The sequence below is a fragment of the Arachis hypogaea genome, chromosome 20, assembly GCF_003086295.3.
Source record: "Arachis hypogaea cultivar Tifrunner chromosome 20, arahy.Tifrunner.gnm2.J5K5, whole genome shotgun sequence".
Taxonomy (NCBI): domain Eukaryota; kingdom Viridiplantae; phylum Streptophyta; class Magnoliopsida; order Fabales; family Fabaceae; genus Arachis; species Arachis hypogaea.
In genome coordinates this window covers 77288510-77297684 of record NC_092055.1, presented here as the reverse complement: position 1 = coordinate 77297684, position 9175 = coordinate 77288510, and the positions used below count along the sequence as shown (strand labels likewise).

Sequence of the window (9175 nt, the reverse complement as noted above, 5' to 3'; positions counted from 1 at the left end):
TGAGGAAGGGTGTTTTGGGAAGTTGTGAAGAAGATAGAGAGAGAGAGTTGAGGTAGGTGGGGATCCTGTTGGGTCCACAGATCCTGAGGTGTCAAGGATTTCTCATCCCTGCACCATTTTGGCGTGTAAACGCCCCTTTGAGTGCCAATCCTGGCATTAAACGCCAGGTTGCTGCCCATTTCTGGCGTTTAACGCCAGCTTTTCTTCCCTTTCTGGCATTAAACGCCAGCTTGATTCCGTTTTCTGGCGTTAAACGCTAGTCTGGTGCCCTTTTCTGGTGTTAAATGCCCAGAATGGTGCCAGACTGGGCGTTTAACACCCATTCGGCTACCCTTACTGGCGTTTAAACGCCAGTAAGCTCCTCCTCCAGAGTGTGCTATTTTTAATGCTATTTTTGATTTTGCTTTGATTTTTGCAGTTGTTTTTATGACTCCACATGATCATCAACCTAAGGAAAACATAAAATAACAATAGAAATTTAACATAGAAAAGTAAAAATTGGGTTGCCTCCCAATAAGCGCTTCTTTAATGTCAATATATTGACAGTGGGCTCTCATGGAGCCTCACAGATACTCAAAGCATGATGATGGCCTCCCAACACCAAACTTAGAGTTTGAATGTAGGGGCTCTGTTTGACTCTGCATTGAGAGAAACTTGTCATGCTTTTTCTCCATGTGTACAGAAGGAGATTCTTTAGCTTTAAAAACAAGGTAGTCCTCATTCACTTGAAGGACCAACTCTCCTCTGTCAACATCAATCACAGCTTTTTGCTGTGGCTAGGAAGGGTCTGCCAAGGATGATGGATTCATCTTTATTATTCCCAGTGTCCAGGCTTATGAAGTCAGTAGGGATGTAAAAGCCTTCAACTTTCGCTAAGACATCCTCTACAAGTCCATAAGCCTGTTTCCTTGAATTGTTTGCCATCTGTAGTGAGATTTTAGCCGCTTGTACCTCAAGGATCCCTAGTTTCTCTATTACAGAGAGGGGCATGAGGTTTATACTTGACCCAAGGTCACACAGAGCCTTTTCAAAGGTCATGGTGCCTATGGTACAAGGTATTAAGAACTTTCCAGGATCCAGTTTCTTCTGAGGTAATGTCTGCCTAATCAAGTCATTCAGTTCATTGGTGAACAACGGGGGTTCATCCTCCCAAGTCTCATTACCAAATAACTTGGCATTCAGCTTCATGATTGCTCCAAGGTACTTAGCAACTTGCTCTTCAGTAATATCTTCATCCTCTTCAGAGGAAGAATACTCATCAGAGCTCATGAATGGCAGAAGTAGGTTCAATAGAATCTCTATGGTCTCTGTATGAGCCTCAGATTCCTTTGGTTCCTCATTAGGGAACTCCTTGGAGGCCAGTGGACGTCCATTGAGGTCTTCCTTACTGGAAATCACTGCCTTTCCCTCCTCCATGCATTCGGCCATGTTGGTTATATTTATGGCCTTGCACTCTCTTTTTGGATTTTCTTCTGTATTTCTTGAGAGAGTGCTAGGAGGAGTTTCAGTAATTCTCTTACTCAGCTGACCCACTTGTGCCTCCAAATTTCTAATTGAGGATCTTGTTTCATTCATGAAACTTAGTGTGGTCTTAGATAGATCAGAGACTATGGTAGCTAGGCCAGAATGACTCTGCTCAGAGTTCTCAATTTGTTGCTGAGAAGATGATGGAAAAGGTTTGCTATTGCTAAACCTATTTCCGCCACCATTATTGTTGTTGAAGCCCTGTTGAGGCTTCAGTTGGTCCTTCCATGAGAGATTTGGATGATTTCTCCATCAAGGATTATAGGTGTTTCCATAGGGTTCTCCCATGTAATTCACCTCTTCCATTGCAGGGTTCTCAGGATCATAAGCTTCTTCTTCAGAAGATGCTTTTTTATTACTGCTAGATGCAGCTTGCATTCCAATCAGACTCTGAGAAATCATATTGACTTGCTGAGTCAATATTTTATTCTGAGCTAATATTGCATTCAGAGTATCAATCTCAAGAACTCCTTTCTTCTGAGTTGTCCCATTATTCATAGGATTCCTTTCAGAAGTATACATAAACTGGTTATTTGCAACCAGTAGAGTTGTCCAATGACATCTTGGACAGTTCAGACAGACCATCATATGAATATGCATATGATGCTCCATTCTGAAAGCATGCCAGAAGGACACCTTCTGATCAATTGCTTGTATCTTTCCCAAGCTTCATAGAGGGATTCACCTTCCTTCTGTCTGAAGGTCTAGACCTCCACTCTAAGCTTACTCAATTTTTTAGGCGGAAAGAACTTTGTCAAGAAGGCATTGACCAGCTTTTCCCAAGAGTTCAGGCTTTCTTTAGGTTGTGAGTTGGTATGCAAAATCGTGATCGTTCATTCCTTGGCAACGGCATCAAAAACTTAATACGCACGTTCATAATTTTAGTTCTTTGGCACAACTTCGCACAACTAACTAGCAAGTGCATTGGGTCGTCCAAGTATTAAACCTTACGTGAGTAAGGGTCGATCCCACGGAGATTGTCGGCTTGAAACAAGCTATGGTCATCTTGCAAATCTCAGTCAGGCAGATTCATATGGTTATGGATATTTGATAATTAAAATATAATTAAAATATAAAACAGCATAGAGATACTTATGTAATTCATTGGTGAGTATTTCAGATAAGCGTATAGAGATGCTTTTGTTCCTTCTGAATCTCTGCTTTCCTGCTGTCTTCATCCAATCATTCCTACTCCTTTCCATGGCAAGCTTTATGTAGGGCATCACTGTTGTCAATGGCTACATCCCGTCCTCTCAATGAAAATGGTCCAAAATGTGCTGTCACCACATGGCTAATCATCTGTCGGTTCTCGATCATACTGAAATAGGATTCAGTAATCCTTTTGCGTCTGTCACTACGCCCAGCACTCGCGAGTTTGAAGCTCGTCACAGCCATCCCTTCCCAGATCCTACTCGGAATACCACAGACAAGGTTTAGACTTTCCGGATCCCAAGAATGGCCGCCAATATTTCTAGCCTATACCACGAAGACTCTGATCTCACGATCAGGAAGCTAAGAGATATACATTCAAGCTTGTTTGCATGTCGAACGGAAGTGTTTGTCAGGCATGCGTTCATAAGTGAGAATGATGATGAGCGTCACATAATCATCACATTCATCATGTTCTTGTGTGCGAATGAATATCTTAGAGAAGAAATAGGCTTGAGTTGAATAGAAAAACAATAGTACTTTGCATTAATTCATGAGGAATAGCAGAGCTCCACACCTTAATCTATGGTGTGTAGAAACTCTACCGTTGAAAATACATAAGTGATAATGGTCCAAGCACGGCCGTGAGGCCAACCTCCAGGTCTAAGGAAAAACGTTCTAAAGATGTGAAATAAATCACTAAAAGTAGTTTTTATACTAAACTAGTAACTAGGGTTTACAGAAATGAGTAAATGATGTAGAAATCCACTTCTGGCGTTTAACTCTGCTTTGCAACCTGTTTCTTGCCTTTAACTCCAGAATAGGAAAGAAAGCTGGCATTGAACGCCAGTTTGAGTCACCTAAACTCGGGCAAAGTATAAACTATTATATATTGCTGCAAAGCCCTGGATGTCTACTTTTCAACACAATTGAGAGCGCACCATTTGGACTCTTGTAGCTCCAGAAAATCCACTTTGAGTGCAGGGAGGTCTGAATCCAACAGCATCTGCAGTCCTTCTTCAGACTATGAATCTGATTTTTGCTCAAGTCCCTCAATTTCAGCCAGAAAATACCTGAAATCACAAAAAAACACACAAACTCATAGTAAAGGCCAGAAATGTGATTTTTATTTAAAAACTAATAAAAATATACTAAAAACTAACTAAATCATACTAAAAACTATGTAAAAACACTGCCAAAAAGCGTATAAATTATCCGCTCATCACAACACCAAACTTAAATTGTTGCTTGTCCCCAAGCAACTGAAAATCAAATAGGATAAAAAGAAGAGAATATACTATAAATTCCAAAATATCAATGAAACTTAGCTCCAATCAGATGAGCGGATCTAGTAGCTTTTTGCCTCTTGAATAGTTTTGGCATCTCACTTTATCCATTGAAGTTCAGAATGATTGGCATCTATAGGAACTTAGATTTCAGATAGTGTTATTGATTCTCCTAGTTTAATATGTTGATTCTTGAACATAGCTACTTTATGAGTCTTGGCCGTCGCCCTAAGCACTCTATTTTCCAGTATTACCACCGGATACATACATGCCACAGACACATAACTGGGTGAACCTTTTCAGATTGTGACTCAGCTTTGCTAAAGTCCCCAATTAGAGGTGTCCAGGGTTCTTAAGCACACTCTTTTTTTGCTTTGGACCTTGACTTTAACCGCTTAGTCTCAAGTTTTCAATTGACACCTTCACGCCACAAGCACATGGTTAGGGACAGCTTGGTTTAGCCGCTTAGGCCAGGATTTTATTCCTTTAGGCCCTCCTATCCACTGATGCTCAAAGCCTTGGATCCTTTTTATTACCCTTGCCTTTTGGTTTTAAGGGCTATTGGCTTTTTGCTCTTGCCTTTTGGTTTAAAGAGCTTTTGGCTTTTTCTGCTTGTTTTTTCTTTTTCTTTCTCTTTTTTTTCGCCATTTTTCTTTTCTCTTTTTTTTTTTTGCAAGCTTTTGTATTCACTGCTTTTTCTTGCTTTAAGAATCAATTTTATGATTTTTCATATTATCAATAACATTTCTCCTTTTTCATCATTCTTTCAAGAGCCAACATATTTAACATTCATAAACCACAATATCAAAAGACATATGCACTGTTCAAGCATTCATTCAGAAAACAAAAAGTATTGTCACCACATCAAAATAATTAAACTAGTTTCAAGGATGAATTCGAAACCATGTACTTCTTGTTCTTTTGTTTTTAGAACAGTTTTCAATTAAGAGAGGTGATGGATTCATAGGACATTCATAGCTTTAAGACATAGACACTTAAACACTAATGATCATGTAATAAAGACACAAACATAAATAAACATGAAGCATAGTAAACGACAAAACAGGAAAATAAGAACAAGGAGATTAAGGAACGGGTCCACCTTAGTGAGGGTGGCGTCTTCCTCTTCTTGAAGAACCAATGGTGCTCTTGAGCTTCTCTATGTCTCTTTCTTGTCTTTGTTGCTCCTCCCTCATAGCTCTTTGATCTTCTCTAATCTCATGGAGGATGATAGAGTGCTCTTGGTGCTCTATTCTTAGTTGTCCCATGTTGAAACTTAATTCTCCTAGGGAAGTGTTGATTTGCTCCCAATAGTTTTGTGGAGGGAAGTGCATCCCTTGAGGCATCTCAGGGATTTCATGGTGAGAAATTTCCTCATGCTCTTGTTGAGGTCCATGATCTCTTGTTTGTTCCATCCTTTTCTTAGTGATGGGCTTGTCCTCAACAATGAGGATGTCTCCCTCTATGTCAATTCCAGCCGAATTGTAGAGGTGGAAAATGAGGTGAGGAAAGGCTAACCTTGCCAAAGTGGAAGACTTGTCAGCCACCTTGTAGAGTTCTTGAGGTATAATCTCATGAACTTCCACTTCCTTCCCAATCATGATACTATGGATCATGATGGCCCGGTCAATAGTAACTTCAGACCGGTTGCTAGTAGGAATGATTGAGCGTTGAATGAACTCCAACCATCCTCTAGCTACAGGCTTAAGGTCTAGTCTTCTCAATTGAACCGGCTTGCCTCTTGAGTCAACTTTCAATTGAGCTCCTTCCACACATATGTCCATGAGGACTTGGTCCAACCTTTGATCAAAGTTGACCCTTCTAGTGTAAGGGCGTGCATTTTCTTGCATCATTGGCAAGTTGAACGCCAACCTTACATTTTTCGGACTGAAATCTAAGTATTTCCCGCGAACCATGGTAAGCCAATTCTTTGGATTCGGGTTCACACTTTGATCATGGTTCCTAGTGATCCATGCATTTGCATATAACTCTTGAACCATTAAGATCCTGACTTGTTGAATAGGATTAGAGAGAACTTCCCATCCTCTTCTTCTAATCTCTTGTCGGATCTCCGGATATTTGCTCTTTTTGAGCTTGAAAGGGACCTCAGGGATCACTTTCTTCTTGGCCACAACTTCATTGAAGCGGTCTTGATGGACCTTTGAGATGAATCTCTCCATCTCCCATGACTCAGAGGTGGAAGCAATTGCCTTCCATTTCCTCTTTCCTGAGGTTTCTCTGGCCTTAGGTGCCATTAATGGTTATGGAAAAACAAAAAGCAATGCTTTTTCCACACCAAACTTAAAATGTTTGCTCGTCCCGAGCAAAAAAAGAAAGAAAGAAGGAGAAGAAGAAGAAAAATGGAGGAGAGGGAGAGGGGTGTGTATTCGGCCAAGGGGTAGAAGAAAGGGTTGTGTTGGGTGAAAATGAAGAAGGAATAAGGGGTTTATATAGGAGTGGGGGGCTTTAGGGATCACCCATTAGGGTTGGGTTTGGGAGGGAAAAGAATTTGAATTTTGGAGGTAGGTGAGGTTTATGGGGAAGAGTGATTGAGGTGATTGGTGAAGGGTATTTGGGGAAGAGGGTTATGAAAAGGTGTGAAGAGAGAGAGTTAGGATAGGTGGGGATCCTGTGGGTCCACAGATCCAGTGGGGTCAAGGACTTAACATCCCTACTCCAATTAGGCGTGTAAAATGCCCTTTGTATGGAATACTGGTGTTTAACGCCAGACTGCTGCCTGTTTTTGGCGTTAAACGCCCAAATGTAGCCTATTTCTGGTGTTTAACGCCAGGTTGATGCTTGTTTCTGGCGTTAAACGCCAGCTTAGTGCTTGTTTCTGGCGTTAACCACCAGACAGATGCTTGTTTCTGGCGTTTAAATGCTAGAGTGCTCTTCCTCCATGGTGTGCTGTTTCTTCTGCTATTTTTGATTCTGTTTTTAATTTTTTAGTTGTTCTTGTGACTTTACATGATCATCAACCTAATAAAACACGAAATAACAATAAAAATAAAATAGATATAATTAAATAACATTGGGTTGCCTCCCAACAAGCGCTTCTTTAATGTCAATAGCATGACAGTGAGCTCTCATGGAGCCTCACAGATGTTCAGAGCATTGTTGGAACCTCCCAACACCAAACTTAGAGTTTGAATGTGGGGGTTCAACACCAAACTTAGAGTTTGGTTGTGCCCTCCCAACACCAAACTTAGAGTTTGACTGTGGGGGCTTTGGTTGACTCTGCAGTGAGAGAAGCTTTTCATGCTTCCTCTCCATGGTTACAGAAGGAGATCCTTGAGTCTTAAATACAAGGTAGTCCTCATTCAGTTGAAGGAGCAACTCTCCTCTGTCCACATCAATCACAGCTCTTGCTGTGGCTAGGAAGGGTCTTCCAAGGATGATGGATTCATCCTCATCCTTCCCAGTGTCTAGGATTATGAAATCAGCAGGGATGTAAAGGCCTTCAACCTTTACTAACACGTCCTCTACTAGTCCATAAGCCTATTTTCTTAAGTTGTCTGCCATCTCTAATGAGATTCTGGCAGCTTGCACCTAAAAGATCCCAAGTTTCTCCATTACAGAGAGTGGCATAAGGTAAATGCCTGACCCCAGGTCACACAGAGCCTTCTCAAAGGTCATGGTGCCTATGTTACAGGGAATTAGGAATTTACTAGGATCCTATTTCTTTTGAGGTAATTTCTGCGTATCCAATGCATTTAGTTCATTGGTGAGCAAGGGAGGTTCATCTCCCCAAGTCTCATTACCAAATAATTTGGCATTCAGCTTCATGATTGCACCAAGGTACTTAGCAACTTGCTCTTCAGTAATGTCTTCATCCTCTTCAGAGGATGAATACTCATCAAAGCTCATGAAGGGTAGAAGCAAGTTGAATGGAATATCTATGGTCTCTGTATGAGCCTCAGATTCCTTCAAGTACTCATTGAGGAATCCCTTAGTGTTCAGAGGATGTCCCATGAGGTCTTCCTCATTGGGATTCACGTCCTCCTCCTCCTCTCTGGGTTCGGCCACACCAAGTAAGGTTGTGGCCTTGCACTCTCTTTTTGGATTCTTTTTTGTATTGCTTGGGAGAGTACTAGGAGGAGTTTCAGTGATTCTTTTACTCAGCTGGCCCACTTGTGCCTCTAAATTTCTGATGGAGGACCTTGTTTTATTCATGAAACTTAGAGTGGCCTTAGATAGATCAGAGACTATATTTGCTAAGCTAGATGGATTATGCTCAAAATTCTCTGTCTGTTGCTGAGTGGATGATGGAAAAGGCTTGCTATTGCTAAACCTGTTTCTTCCACCATTATTAAAGCCTTGTTGAGGCTTTTGTTGATCCTTCAATGAGAAATTTGGATGATTTTTCCATGAGGGATTGTAGGTGTTTCCATAGGGTTCACCCATGTAATTCACCTCTGCTATTGCAGGGTTCTCAGGATCATAAGCTTCTTCTTCAAAAGAAGCCTCTTTAGTACTGTTGGATGCAGCTTGCAATCCATTCAGACTCTGAGAAATCATATTGACTTGCTGAGTCAATATTTTGTTCTGAGCCAATATGGCATTCAGAGCATCAATTTCAAGAACTCCCTTCCTCTGAGGCATCCCATTACTCACAGGATTCCTTTCAGAAGTGTACATGAACTGGTTATTTGCATCCATGTCAATGAGTTCCTGAGCTTCTGCAGGAATTTTCTTTAGGTGAATGGATCCACCTGTAGAATGGTCTAATGACATCTTTGATAATTCAGACAGACCATCATAGAATATATCCAGGATGGTCCATTCTGAAAGCATGTCAGAAGGACACTTTTTGGTTAGTTGCTTGTATCTCTCCCAAGCTTCATAGAGGGATTCACCTTCTTTTTGTCTGAAGGTTTGAACATCCACTCTAAGCTTGCTAAGCTTTTGAGGAGGAAAGAACTTGGCTATGAAAGTCGTGACCAGCTTATCCCAAGAGTTCAGGCTATCTTTAGGTTGAGAGTCCAACCATATTCTAGCTCTGTCTCTTACAGCAAACGGGAAAAGTATAAGCCTGTAGACCTCGGGATCAACCCCATTGGTCTTAACAGTATCAAAGATCTGCAAGAATTCAGTTAAGAACTGAAAAGGATCTTCTGATGGAAGTCCATGAAACTTGTAGTTCTGTTGCATCAGAGAAACTAATTGAGGCTTTAGCTCAAAATTGTTTGCTCCAATTGCAGGGATTGAGATGCTTC

The 9175-nt window shown here is 41.0% G+C and overlaps 2 non-coding genes across 2 annotated transcripts; both read left to right on the top strand.

Moving 5' to 3' along the window:
* The first annotated feature begins 2145 nt into the window (after window positions 1-2145).
* LOC112788550 (small nucleolar RNA R71) lies at window positions 2146-2249 on the top strand. Its single transcript, XR_003195910.1, has one exon. It is a non-coding gene; the product is annotated as a small nucleolar RNA R71 (small nucleolar RNA).
* Window positions 2250-8747: 6498 nt separating this feature from the next.
* LOC112787635 (small nucleolar RNA R71) lies at window positions 8748-8855 on the top strand. Its single transcript, XR_003195038.1, has one exon. It is a non-coding gene; the product is annotated as a small nucleolar RNA R71 (small nucleolar RNA).
* The last annotated feature ends 320 nt before the right edge of the window (window positions 8856-9175 follow it).